This window comes from Micromys minutus (genome assembly GCF_963924665.1).
Source record: "Micromys minutus genome assembly, chromosome: 6".
Lineage (NCBI taxonomy): Eukaryota > Metazoa > Chordata > Mammalia > Rodentia > Muridae > Micromys > Micromys minutus.
Window position 1 is genome coordinate 32,423,635 of NC_137975.1, and position 15,733 is coordinate 32,439,367.

The window sequence follows — 15,733 nt, forward strand, 5'->3', positions numbered from 1 at the left end:
ATATATATATATATATATGACAAGAACAAAATTATATATATATATGCAATATTATACATTAATGAAATATATGCAACTACAACCACTTAGAAGAGTAATTGGAAATAAGCAATAAAATTTGCAATTCCTTATGTGTGGGAAACTATCTCTCATGTGTACAGAAGAGATTAATATGCATTAAAATGCTAGAAGCTAAATATGCTTACCTAGCAGCTTTAGGTAACCTTCTAGCATAAACATTGATCAATATTTTTGTATATATTAACAAGTATGCACAAAATGAGACAGCTACATTGTATGTTAATCTTTGTTCACTTGTCAATCTCCAAGTCCTTTGTTAGTTCAAGAAGAAGCTAAAAACAAACTAGAATTCTTTAAGTGTGTGTCCAGAGCCACATAAACACTACAAAGGACACAGCATGATTTTATCTCCATTATTAATATGTCTTGTCTTTGAAGTTTAAATGTGCAACAGAGAGATAAAATGTTATATGTCTTGATAGTCAGGATAGCCTCCTTTAAGCTGTCAAACTGACACCAGAAAGTAAGTTATACATATTAACAGTAAGAAGAACACTCCTTTAGAAAAATTATCAAATATTGCAAAGTAGCTAGCATGTTTAGATTTGTGTTATCATAGTCCTGTTAATTTTTATAACTCATTATTACTTGTATAATCTATAATTATTCACAATTTTCTGTAGTTTTATAATAGAGTTTGACAATTTCTAGAGACTCTGTCAGGCAAACAAAGATGATCATAAAAGTTTTATTATGAATTAGTTAATTTTTTAGGAAAATCATCATTTATTGAATATTTTTGGGAATAAATATCTATATTGATGGAAACAGTGGGTTCTATTAAAGTAATACTGAATATATATATACTGAATATATTTCTTGAACAAATGTTGAGTGTGGTATTTAGTGTTAATGTGCATACTGATATTTTGTGTAATACAATGATCTTGTACATAAAAAATAAATATTATTGAACTGTATGATTTAGACATTATATAAATAGGTGATTAATTTGATATTTCTTAACTGATGATTTAAAACAATTTTACAACTTCAAAATTGCTCAGTGAGTGGCAACACTTATAGCTGAAGCATTGAAAATCTGAGTTCTAACATCAATAATCAAGGTCCTGCATGACTATAGGTTTTTGTAACCCACTAGTGGATGGCAGAGATAGGCCAATCATTGAAACTTGCAGATCATCAAAATTTAACATGATTGATATTCAGATCCATTGGGAATTTTTCTCAAGAAAATGATGCAAAGAATAAGAAAAACACCCCAAATTTTATTTACATGCCTGGTCACAAATATGCACACATTAAACACATGTACATACATACTTATGGTATATTTGGCCAACAAATATACAAATAATTGTTTAAAATTGGCTTTTGAAGAACTCATGAATACATTCCTAAAATAATCAGACTTGCTGGGTTATAGATCCCTTGTGTTATTTTGAATAATAATTAGTTCTACATTGTGCATTTTCTTATAATGAACATTGCAGATTAAATAAAGCATACATTTGTAGATTACTCTTTCAATCATGGATGAAGGATTAATTCAAATATGCACAATTATGCAGCATCACTACCAGGCATATCATTCATTTCCAAATGACCTGCTTAGCATTAATTAATGTTTTGTACTTACGGGCTTAAATCAACAATAAAAAAAGAATGATAAAGGAAAGAAATCATTAAGGTTTTCAATCATTGCTGTCATTTAATGTAAGCATTATTTATAAATGGTAAATAATAACTAAAGCAATCAGTTTTTTATTATTAATGTAAAGTTTTTAGATGTTTAAAGGCATTCATAGTTGATTGCTATATATGCTCATTTGAGAATAAAGTTTCATTATAAAATTACATATATATACATATACATACACATATATACACATACATACATATCTGTACACAAACATATATGTACACATACATATATACATATGCATACACATGTGTGTGTATATGTATACACAAGCACACACACATATGTATGTATATATGTATTCACAAGCACACACACATATATATGTATATGTATGTATATGTGTATATATGTGTTTGTATGTATGTATATGTGTATATACATAAATACCAAAAGCGGTTATCAACTACCCTGATTAGAGATATAGATTATTACAAGCCAACATATGTATGCTGAAAATTGAACCCTAATTCCCTGACAAAGTAGATAGTACTCTTAACCTGTGAGTGTTCCTACTGTCTCTGACCAGCTGAAAAGGAGCGACAACACAGCATTATTCTCAAAGTGGTTTATTCAGGAACCTTAAAGCAAGCATCTTGGGATGGCCGCCACACCTGCTCTCCACATGTGAGGTCTGTTGCTTATGAATTTTTATTGAATACTGCAGATTTGTTATTCATTATTCTAAATATCTTTCTTTGCTAAGGCTTATACTAGCTATAGTTGATTCACATATGCACCATAAATTTAACAATATAATGTTTGAAAAGGTAGGCAAGATATTGTATCTATACAGAGCTTCTAAGATATCAGCATATTGTAAAATGTAAGGACATTTGTAATATACTTCAAGAGTATATACTGATGAAGAAAAACCTAAGAAAGCAGCAATTTTTCTTCATTTATCATGTTCTATCTGTTATGAGGTTATGCATTCATGATCTAGGTAGTGTGAAAACATTAGAATACCATATGTTTAATATGATACTCTTCTAGCTACTTCTACCATTACAAAGTCTTTAAATTCTGGATCTATTTTATTTGTCTTTTGTTGTATTTTGAAAGTTCTACATTAATCACAATTAAAATGATAAGAAAACTGGTCATTAATGAAGTGAAATGATCTTAGTCTCATTGCCTAAACAACCTTTCATGGTATGTTCCCTCTGTCACTCCTCTCACCTCCATGTGTGCTTGTTTATAGTTGTAGTTGTTCTAGCTTTCTTCCGTTATATCACACCTTTCTCTCCTTACAGCTGGTAGATGCTCTCTCTATTTCAATTGTCCCTTGATTTATACTATTTAAGATAAATGGAGTTCATTAATGGTGCATGCTGAATTGATAAACATTACTTGCTCTTTATATTATAGCATCCACATCAACACACTTATCACTATATACTGATTAATACAGAAAATAAATTACATTCTGCACTGTGAGTATGCATGAAACTAATCACAATTACCATTCATAGTTGCTCAATTTAAAGAGAACACAAAAATAAAAGAGAATAGAAAAATAAATCATAATACAAAAATAAATAATGGTTATTATTATATCTTCTACTTTACCGTCTTTATTAACTGTTGTTTGGAGCCTGAAATATAGTTACATTAAATATAATCAGAGGATTCACCTTTTCTCCAACATATAATGTTTGAATTTTATACTTCCTAACATGTACAAAATACAAGGCGAGATATCAACTGATTAATACATAAAAAATATGTGGTTTACTCCCATGATTAGTACAATTTAGCCATTGAGATACTAATATGAAATATTTGCAAACAGATAGAACTAGTAAGCATCATTCTTAGCAAGATAATCCAGACTTGGAATAAAAAACATCACAGGTTTTCCCTTACTGAATGGTATCTTTAAATGGTCACATATGTATGTTTTATTCTGAATGTGTGTAGATGTCAAGAAATTAGTGAGGAACAATTTATGCTGCTGGGAAATAGAATGCAGTGGTAAAAATAATTAATGAGAATGATCAAGCATGAAGGATTTAATCTGAATAAGTCATGAGAGAGTAGTATAAAAGAGGGAATACTTGAAAAAATAAATTACACTAAAGACCTTTCAGATGTGCCCCATATAAACGTACAACATCGAATGGCTGAGAAACATCTAAGGAAGTGCGCAACATCATTAGCCATGAGGGAAATGCAAATCAAAACAACCCTGAGATTCCATCTCACACCAGTCAGATTGGCCAAGATCAAAAATTCAGATGACAGCAGATGCTGGCGAGGATGTGGAGAAAGAAGAACACTTCTCCACTGTTGATGGGGTTGTAAACTGGTACAACCACTCTGGAACCAGTCTGCTATTCCTCAAAAAATTGGACATAGTACGACCTGAAGACCAAGTTATTCCACTTCAGGGCATATACCCCAGAGATGCTCCAATATGTAACAAAGATAAATGCACCACAATGTTCATAGCAGCTCTATTTATAATAGCCAGAAGCTGGAAATAACCCAGATGTCCTTCAGTAGATGAATGGATACAAAATTGTGGTACATTTACAAATGGAGTACTACTCAGCTATCAGAAACAATGACTTTTTGAAATTCTTAAGAAAATGGATGCATCTAGAGAATATCATCTTGAGTGAGATAATCCATTCACAAAAGAATAGACAGAATATGCAGTCACTGATAATTGAATACTAACCCCAGAAAGCTCTGATCACCCCAGAAACAATTCACAGACTATGTGAAGTTCAAAAAAATAATGTAAGAAAAGAAAAAACCATTATGCTTAATCCACACACACCAAGAAAATGTTGACTAATTCCGGGATACATCCTGTTTTACATGGACTTCATGCTCATTGTGGCTGGTAAGATCTTAATGCACACTATCAAACCTTTGAAAAGAAGAAAAATGCCAAGCACTGACAAATATGTATTTGCATACTTTTGTGGAAAGATGATCAAAATTTGTACATTTATCTTTGTTTTTTTTTTGTTTTTTAAAATAAAGTTGTTCAACAAAAAATAAACATACAATAGTAAATCTCATATCATGTGTGTGTGTGTGTGTGTGTGTGTGTGTGTGTGTGTGTGTGTGTGTGTACAAATGGAGAGCTTAAATGGAATTGCCCTAAAATGAAACAATGCAATAATGTCCCTACTATTCACCACAAATTAGTAAATTAAAGAGCTTAATGCTAGGGATTGTTGCCTTTTTTGAAGTTATTGGCCAGTGAGGTCCTAAAAATCCACAAGTAAAGTAGACTATCAGCATTGCCCAACTTTAAAACACCATATTGCTGAAGATAATACATACTTCATTTATAGAACACAGGGATATCACATTTATATTGATATGGATTATTCCTAATGGCTAGTTTCACAATGCTAGAAGACACTATCTCCACAAGATAAAACTCATACCTATGGTTATCCACAAGTCAAAGTTATACCACTAGATAGACCATACATCCTAGGGGAGAGTCTAAAACCATTGTTGACCATAATATTAAATTTACTACTAACGATTTCATTATACACATAGATTTTTGCATTTCTTAACCCTCATTAGTAAAGATTCTATTTTAAGTAGATGGTGATTAAACGAGAAAAACACAAGTAGTCAAGGAACACTTAATTAGGCATTACAAAATGATCTACCTTAAATGGAAGAGCTACATCAACACTCCTTTCTCTTCAGATTCAGGAATCATTACTTTATTTTTATTGGATACTTTCTTTACTTACATTTCAAATGTTATCCCCTTTCCTGGTTTCCCCTCTGGAATCCCCCTATCCAGTCCCCGTGATCCCTGCCTCTATGAGAGTGTTTCCAAGCCCACTCCTCATCTTCTCCCATCTCCTCACCTACACTGGGATATTGAGGCTTCACAGAACCAAGTACCTCTCCTCTCATTCATGCCTGATAAAACAATCCTCTGGTACATATGCTGCTGGAGCCATGTGTCCCTCTATGTGTACTCTTTGGTTGGTGGTTTAATCTCTGGAAACCCTAGGGAATCTGGGTGGTTAATATTGTTGTTCTTCCTGTGGAGTTGAAAACTCCTTCAGATCCTTCAGTCCTTTTTTTCTGACTCCTCTATTGGTGACCCCATTCTCAGGAATAATTACCAAATGATCATAATTAGAAGTATACCATTTAGGGTTGGTGAAGTCTACAAGAAAACACTGTCTTTCTTACATAGCAGGCAAGCTGAAAATATACACTCACAGTGTTTAAAACACTATGCATCAGTTCTAGGTACTCTCAAGGTAAGACAATACTCCATTTTTTATATGGAATTACTTCATGTTGTGGTCCCACTACTAGTTAAAAAGAAAGTATTAGCTTCTGGGAGAGGAAGAATAAATTTAGGAGTGAAACTCCTAGTATGTCACCCATGCTCCATTGAATAGCAGCACATCTAATAATATATGACTTTCACAAATTAGACTTGATGGTTTTAAAAGTAGAAAGGTACATGTTGGGTGGGAAAAGGAGGAAGTTTTATTGGGAGGATTTGAGGGATAGATGGCAAGTATGTTCACAATTCAAGCAAAGAAAATAGTCAAAGGAACAAATCAGCAACCTTCCGGTAAAAAAAAAAAAAAAAAAAAAAAAAATTCCCTAACCCTACATTCAATAGAGGATTAATATGCAAAACATATAAAGAGCTCAGAAAGCTAACCTCTAACAATCCAAACAACTCACACACACACACACACACACACACACACACACACACACACACACACACACACACACAAATGGGGTAGAGCGCTAAACAGAGTATTTGCAACAACCTCCAATGCCCAAGAAGCACCTAAAGAAATGTTCAAAGATTTTAGTCACTAGGGAAATGTAAGTAAAAGTGACCCAAGATTCCCATTATACCAATCAGAATTGCTAAGTTCAAAAACTAATGTGACAGCATAGGTTTGCAAGGATGTGGAGAAAGAAAAAAAAAAAAATCTTCCATTGATGGTTGGATTGCATACTGGTATAACTACTCTGGAATTCAATCAAGAGTTTCTTCAGAAAATTGGAAACAGAACTACCTGAAGACCCAGCTTTACCATTCTTGGAAATATAACCAAAAGATTGTCCCACCATAACACAAGGGTAAATATTCCACTATTTTCATAGCACCTTTATCAGTGGTAGACAGAAGCTGGAAAACAACCCAGATATCCCACAATGGAAGAATAAATACAGAAAATGTGGTTCTGTTACACAACAAAATACTATTCAGTTATCAACAATGAGGACATCATGAATTTTTTAGGCAAATGGACAGAACTAGAAAATATCATCCTAAGTGAGGTAACTCAGATCCAAAGGACATGCATGGTATGTACTGACTAATAAGTGGATATTAGTCAAAAGTACAGGGATATTTAGGATAAAGCCCACAGAACTCAAGAAGGTTAACAAATAGAAGGGAACCAATAAATTTAAGTTTAGTATTTCTAAATCCATGAGGGATACATAAATTATGAGGAGCCAAAGTACAATATTCGTTAAATTATATTATAGTTGTGAATGTGTTATACAAATAACATACAAACTAAAGGAAACAAAAGCCAATGTAAGTCTGAAATACATTAAAATATTTTTTATTAAAGGATTATGTTGTTATATATAAGAAGCTTGTAGCACAATTGTTTTCCAGAAATTTCCATGGAAACAAGCACACTGGATTATAGAAGCCATGACACTTTATTATAACACTTTTGTTTTGTATGTATATTGTCTCTCTTGAAAATATTCCAAAATATCATTATCAACAAAAATCTCCTATAAATTTAAGAATATTGACAGGCTCTAATTACCAAAATTAAAGACAGAACACAGATTAAATCAAATCAGTTTTCTCCCTGCCTTGTCTTTTGTTTTCATAGATGATATTTTTTATTCTTGTTTGAAAAACAAATTTAGCTTTTCCTTGGCTTCAGTGTTACAATTGACTGAATACACAATTGTACTGACAGAGTGTCACAGCCCTCCACAGTCAATGACTTTGTAAAGTTATTTAGCAAAGTATAGAGACATAAGAAGAATATTTACATTTCAGTTTTCTGTTATAAATCTTTAAAATCAAAAGAACAACACAATAAGGGCAATCAGTCGTCTTTAAATAAATAAATTATTGGGCTTACTGGAAAGGAATTGAGCTGCAGTATTTCCTTTCACTAGCCCTTTGTCTTCTAAATCCTCAGTATAATATAACCTTTCTTTAAATGTCAGTTCCTTCTGTATCTATTTTTAGTCCAGTCACATTTTCTGGATTATCTCAATGAGTGGGTATGATTTAAATAGAATTTTCCACATTTATATAAGCCATCAATTTATAGTTTACATTTTATTTTGTTAAACAACTGTATGAGTTCCTATTTTAAAATCATATATTGTTAGCTTTTTCAAGTACAAATTTTAAATTGTTAATTTAAAATCAATATCAGTGACCAATTCAGTATCTCCAGGATTCATGACATGTACTGAAAAGCTCCTAGATGTTAAGAATAATCTTTTAATTGGGACAATCACTTATCACATTTGGGATCGACATTCATTTCCTCAGAGAATTACAATCACTTTTCATTTGCCCTCTAAGTAATTTTAGTAGACAATTAATACATGGGATAAAAACAAATATATTAATCAAATGACATTTTCATTATCTATAGATGTCCACTTCTTTTGTTTACAAAATGTATACAAGATATAACAAATTGTTGAGGGAAAATATTATATTATCTCAGAGAATACATCAGCTATTTTGAGCAAAATATAATAGGTATAAAACTGCTTTTATTGCAACTCTATTTATGTAATCTATAGCTACAGAAATTATTCACTTTTACAGAAAAGTACCAGATTAGTCTTCATATACCCAATTGTTCTCATGAATCTTATGACATGTGAGGAAAACATGTGTTACCACACTTTAAATAAAACCAAAAAACTAAGAAACATAGTGTCTCATTTTTCTAAGGGGATTGGGATATGATGCAGTAGTGAATAACATATGCTGATTTACAAAAGACTTGGGTTCATATTTCAGGACAATAATCCTTCATAATGCATGTTCCAGAACATCTGTCACTGATCATTCTCTTCTGATCTCTCTGAGGACCAGATATGTATTCAAATTTCCCATACACATAAATCAAAATATTTAAATGTTAAGAACATATTTTTTTTTAATTTTTAACAAAGAGCACTTTGAAGGAGTAGCATCATTTTCAAAAACGGTCAAGATACTTGTATGTGTCATCTTGTCTTTTTGTTATTATTTGGACAAGGAATGACTCTCCAGAAGGCTAGTTTGCTGAAGTTCATACCCACCTGGCTTCTCTCCCTATTGTCTCCTGTGAGGTGTGATGTAGCCTGTGGAATTTTCTCTTAATCATAGTTTGATGACTTTAGGAATTTAAAAGTAATTAGGAGACAGATCCTTGTCAGAAATAGTAGGTCACTGGAGCATGTCATTTAGAGAAATTATGTGCAGTTCATAGTCTCTCATATTAGCTTCTTGTTTTTTGTACATGATGAAGTGTCTTCAACATAGTATGGAGACAGTAGAACTAAAAAGAGTTGATGCCTCTGAATTGGAGAGAAAAACAAATCTTCCTCTCTTTGTTTTATTTTAGATATGATAATACTTTGTTCAGACATTTAAAAAATAAGAACAAGAATTAATATGTGAAATCACCGAGTTAAAAGAGATAATCTAGAAGTCACACACACACACACACACACACACACACACACACACACACACACACACACAGAGGAGGGGGGAAGAGAGTCTGAGGCATTATTTATAAAATTAGGCATTTTTATGTTTAAATTCAATTTGGCCTATCCTTCAAATATAGATGAAGTATTAAGTAGATTATTTTTCTTGTCTAAAACAAGTTGTTCTGCATTTTAGAATTATCAATAAGAAATAATATATCACAGTAAACCATTTGAGACTATATTAGTAAAAATAACGGCGGAATGTTAAATTAAAATTGTTCTTTCAATTCTGATGTTTAACAAGCCCATTATTTTAAAAAGTTAGATGCCACATTAAATATAACTATGTTCAGAAATTCTTTGAAAATTTATGGAGAAATTTTGAAAATTAAATTAAGATAGAGATGAATATTTCTAATGTAATTTTTTATCCCTAAAGACAGTTTTCACACTGCCATTGACTCCAGCTAATTATAGAAGCGCAGTAAGAGTGCTTCTAGATTGTAGCTGGGCATCTCCGCTATTTATTTTTACAGCCAAACTATAATGTCCTCCGCTGCTGATCCATGCTTGCTTTCAAGGAACATTTTATTTTATTGCCTTGTCGTTATGTAGTAAATAGTAATTGGTCAACAGATGCTTATTAGAAACTGAGCATGCTATAGCATGTCTATAATCCCAGCAGTTAGAAACCTGAGGCAAGGGATGCTGAGTTTAAGGCTAGCATGAATCAAATTACATCAGTCTGTCACCAAACTAAAATAAAGTATAATTTATATAAGAGCTTGAGAGAGGAGAGCGGGAGACAGAGAAGGACAAAGGTAGAGGAGAGAGGAAGAGAGAGAGGGAGGGAAGGAGGGAGGGAGAGACAGAGACAGAGACAGAAACAAAGACAGATGCTGGTTGCATAAGAAAATGTTACTTGGATACTTCAAACTCCTGTTGTTTCTCCAAAAGACTGCAATCAAATGAGATGAAGATAAATATTAATAGGAAATCCACAAGAGATCTTCTACTTGCAATCTTTGGCCAACCAGGCTTAGGTTAGATTGCCTTGTGTTCCAAGTGATGCAAGACTCCACTCACAGCTGATTGATTCAGCAGCAGAAATAACAATAAAAGGAGACACTGGGATCTCTTATAGTAGGGCTGTGGAGGTAGGGTATGGCAACTTGGAAGAACAGCACAAACTGGAAAGTGAGTATAGGGAAAGAACAACACTAACCCTGGGAAAACAGAAGCATGAAAAACATTTACAGTTTTCACAGAGAATGAAATGAAACTGTGCCAGGAAATAGAGTACCTACCTAACCTTCTTCCAAGGAAACACAGCAGAGACAGCTTGACAGGTTAAATGTGGCATGTAATCATTTGATCTTAAACATTGAGATCTTGTAACTAATTACTCTTCATAATCTTTTTCTCTTCATAATAAGATATGACTTTCTTTTCTTTTAAATAAACACAATGAGTTAGAAACACAAATGACAAAAAATGCAAATGTGAGTGTATTTTTCAATTCACTAGACTGGTGATATTATTTAATCCCAGGCAAATCAGAATGCTGTGAAAATAGAATTAAAGTTCTGCTGCATCAGTCTCTTTGATACAGTGCAAAAAACTATGTGCTTTTAGATTCCTGGCACATTTAGAGTTATTCAGAGCATAACCACATTTACTTTGGCAAGAAAACAAGGTGGAGGCTTCCTGGGGGAACTTATCTACAGAATGTGCTACATCTGGGATTCCATTATACTGACATCACCAAAATACTGTTTTCAAACTCTGCATTATGATTCCTTACCCAACCCCAACTAACAGCCTAAACACCTGCAAAATGAGGTCTTTCTAAAGCCTTTCTTGTGTAGCTACTTATTTTACTTTTTACAAAAACCATATATAAAATATAAATAAAATGCTTATTTTACATCTTGCCTATACATAGGAACACTTCAAATATGGTATAGAGTCATAGTTTTACATTTATTCTGAAATACTGACTTAGGAAAAACTGTATCTTTTATGATACACTTTAGAGTTTTCAGTTTCCATTGTTGAGAAAGCTATGGAAGGACTGTCAGCCTTTTTTCCAGAACACATAATAATAGCCACAATTCACCCAACTATACAGAAGCTTGCAAATGACTCGGGTGCACCCACACATGCACAAAGACATACACACAAAAGCACAAATTCAAGAATATATTGCTTTCCCTGTGACCATAATTTGGAGGAAACTGCTTTAAGACTGTGTTTTCTGATTTGATTACACCAAAATTTAGACTTCTGTGCACAAAGAGTCTGAAGAAGAATTACATTTATTTGTCACCTCTATTTTAGAAATATTAAGTGTCTTTGAAGCATTTGAACCCTCTCACTGAAAAATTCCAAACAGAATATGGTCCAAGGCAATGATGTGTGGGTATATATAATTATTTTGCTGAAATTCATTTTGTAAACAGCATGGAGCTTAGGGAAACCTTGATTTATTCTTTTCTTTCATCCTACAGAATATATACCTTCGTCAGCTTAAAAGAAAGGTTGAGCAACACTATTATAAGAATTTGGAAGGCTACATATGAGAAAAGCAACTTCTGCTGCCTAAATTGAAGCACCAAGTTAGGACTCGGCATGAATTTTTAAGTAAGCACTTGGGAAACCAACTCTTTTGAGGCAAATTTCAAAGGTAACCAGTGGGAAGCCCAGGAAAGTAAATTAATAAAAATGTCACTATTAGAAAATGATTCTTAACAGTTTGAGAATCAGAATTTGTTAATATCATGTTACATTGTAAGGCAAGAATCAGATGATAATGGCATATTAACAGTTGCCATGTTAAGAGTTACTTTGAAACAAATTACTTTAAAATGGGTTTTCCTTTTTAATTTTTAGCTAAATTGAACAGGGTTCGTAATTATTTTGGGGAATTTGTAACATTTTGGGGCAGTTTTTTATGCTTAGTTTACTATCTTCAATTTTGTGCAAGATACAGTTGATATGTACAGGAAATAATGAATAGAGGTACTGGTGTGCAGTTTATGGCTCTGAGTTGATGCAGTCCTACATAGGAAAGAAAAAACTTCCCGTATACTTGAGGAAATAATGAAACTTACTAAGGTCTGAATCCAAAATCAAAATTATTAAAATAATATTAATTAATAATAATACCAATAATAATAAACTCCTAAAGCTGCCCCAAAATTATTAAAGCAGTAAACAGTTATTTCTGAGAAAGGACTCCCATTGGTTCAGGTTGGGTAGACTAGCGGAGCTTCTTTGTAAGTCCTATGCCACGGTGAAGTAAGCATTTCAGTGATGCAGCTTGCTCTGAGTACATCCATACATATAAGTTCCCAAACATACATGTGGTATAACCCACCAGCACTCACTGCTTTTCCAAGGTATTCTGGAGGAGCTCAGTTCTGGGATCGGTTTTTGGTGCTCTATCTAACTAAGCAGGTGTTCTTATATGTGTATTTGTGTGTCTGTTACATGAGTCAAAGTAAAAATTAAATATATCTATATAATACATATATATATATATATATATATGTTGGTAGAAAATATTCATGTATGAATATTTGCAAAAGTAATTCATGGAAATTTGACCTTGTGGAAAAGAGAGAAAGGTAAGCAAAAACAGCAGGCAGTGTTAATGAAAATGAATGATGAATCGCTGATGAGAATACCTAAGAGAAGATTAGTGTAAGTAAAAGAATTTCAGATAATGTAGAGTCATTGACACAGAATCTATACATATTTTCTTTCCTTTTAACTTTGGTCCACTCATCTGACACTTAATACCAATAGGAACACTACAGACTTAATTGCTTTCTCTCCAATTTGGGAAACAAGTAAACAAACACCATTGTGATTTATTGCTTTCTGTATTTGTATGAATTAAAGATAGTGAGAAGGCATGTTTAAATGCAATCTGATATCCATAGGTCTAATATTTACAAAAAGTTATTTTTTTCATACAATAAATTATGATGCTATACTTACCCAGCAATCATGAACTCCGGAGGCATATTTAGTACCTAATATTTCTACTCCCCTAAACTGTAGAACACAAACTAACTTGAGCTTAAAGTGACTCTTCATGAAAAATTACTGTAACCTGGGGAAAGTTTCAGTGCATATACTTTGTGAATTTTAACATCAGAATGTTCTTCATTCACATGTGCAACTGCAATCCCTTTGCACTTATCACCTCAGGTGTACTTTTTATATTTACCAGGTCACATTCCTGTAGGCTGGGAATCTTAAACATCTATCATTCATTTCCTTATACTCTAACAGCTAAGTCTAAGACGTAGAGGAAGGCAGGGCTGCTCTCTACTGAATACCTCGCATATTAGGCAGTAGAATGCTGTCATTTCCAGATATCTTACCAACCATGGTCTCTGTGACTGCTTCTGTGCTGGTTTTTTATTTTTATTTTTTTATTTTTTGTTATTAGGATTCAAGTACATTAGAAACAGTAGCAATGGCTTCAGTAAACATTCAGTTTTACTTTAATATCTTGAAACCTAATGTTTTATATAAGAAAACGTAAGATTTTAACACATAAATGTGAAGTTACAATACATCCACAATGTACAAAGCATTTTCCTAGTAGAATTATTGTATAACTTAAGATTTTATTTTTATTCTATCTTAGAATTTTTCAACATTTGCAAATGTGTCAACTTTATTTGTGAATTTTATTTATATTGCTGTGAGTGTGCAAATGTTCCCTCTCCTCAAACCCTAAATATCCAAAAGAATGTAGGTTACAACATGTTTTTGTTGGTGCTATTGTTAGCTTATAAATTATTTAACTCATGGTCATTGTATATGCACGTACAGTATATACATATTTTATATGAAATTATATAAACATACAAAAGCATATGCACATATGTATAAATATATGTGTTTACATTTTGTAGTAGAAATTAAGAGTATAAAAATTACACACTTCATGAAAGGATAAATGTTTCTTATACTAGCATTTTTTGTTACCCAAGTAATTCTCTTATAGTGGATTAGAAAAAAAAACAAGGAACAGAGCTTTGTGTCTGGAAATAATTCTTCCTACCTCACCAGGATGGAATCAAATGTTTATTTTTGTCTGTTTGTAAACTGACTTCTGTTATCAAGGGAACATTCTCTCTGTTCAAAGCTGCAGGAGAATTCATAAGGGGAGTCATTATTTCATTCTGCAGAATTGAAAGAGGGCTGATCTGAATACAGGTCAATGCCTGTCACATTTCTGAAATAAATCCCTTACTCAGAACGCTTCACAAAATTAAAGCCTTCTCCATTATTCTGGGCATGGTTTTGATAACTCTTGTATTTAAGGCACTCCTTCTGTTTTCTAAACGTTGATTTATAATTTAAAATTCCATTTTCGTCATAATGTTCTTAATTTTGTGCTGGATTGTTTTTACCTGCTTGATTTCATCTATGAGAATTTCTAGAAAATTGATTAGAAATATCTGTGCAAATATCTTTAGTCCACAAGAGAACATTTTTGAGGAAGTTGAGAAAAAGTCAACTACTTAAAGGAGAAAAATATCATTGGAATGAATAGGAAATATGGGCTCTTTTAACTCCAGGCTTGCCCCAGGCACTAGCTGACAAGGAAGGTAAGTAAAGCTTATGTCTATCCTTGAGGAAGTTCCGACTCTCCCTTCTTCTTCTACTTCATATTCTTTGAACATTAAACTTTGGAGATATTTGAACTCCAGAATGACTGAATTTGAGAAACACAGAATGCTTGTGGGGTCTCTTTTTATCAGGGTATAAATGCCAGGTCATCAAGTTCAGCTGCAAATTTTCAGGGGAGAGAAATCCAAATATTTTATGCTATTGAAAATCTATCATTCTTTAACCTTTAACTTTTGGTGTGGAACCACATATCATTCAACTTAATTGCAGCAGAGAATAAAATTGTATTTTTTTTCACTGTGTTACTCTTAGGTCTCAATTACAGCCCAAATGGCTGAGGTGCATATTTAACATTTTAAATCAGACTTGAACACAAATTCTCCCAGTATGCCCCAGTCCTACGTTTTAAAGCTATGGCTGTGATTACCTGTCCTTTACCATAAACTTCTCCAGCCAAGTGGTTGGACTGCCATTGCCTATATAATTCAGCCATTTTGATTACCAGGCCATTTAGCCTTTGACCTACCCTTTACTTTCTTGGCTCTCCCTTCTTTCTTTCCCCCTTCTTCTCACATGGCCTGCCGAAGGTCTCTGCTCACTGTA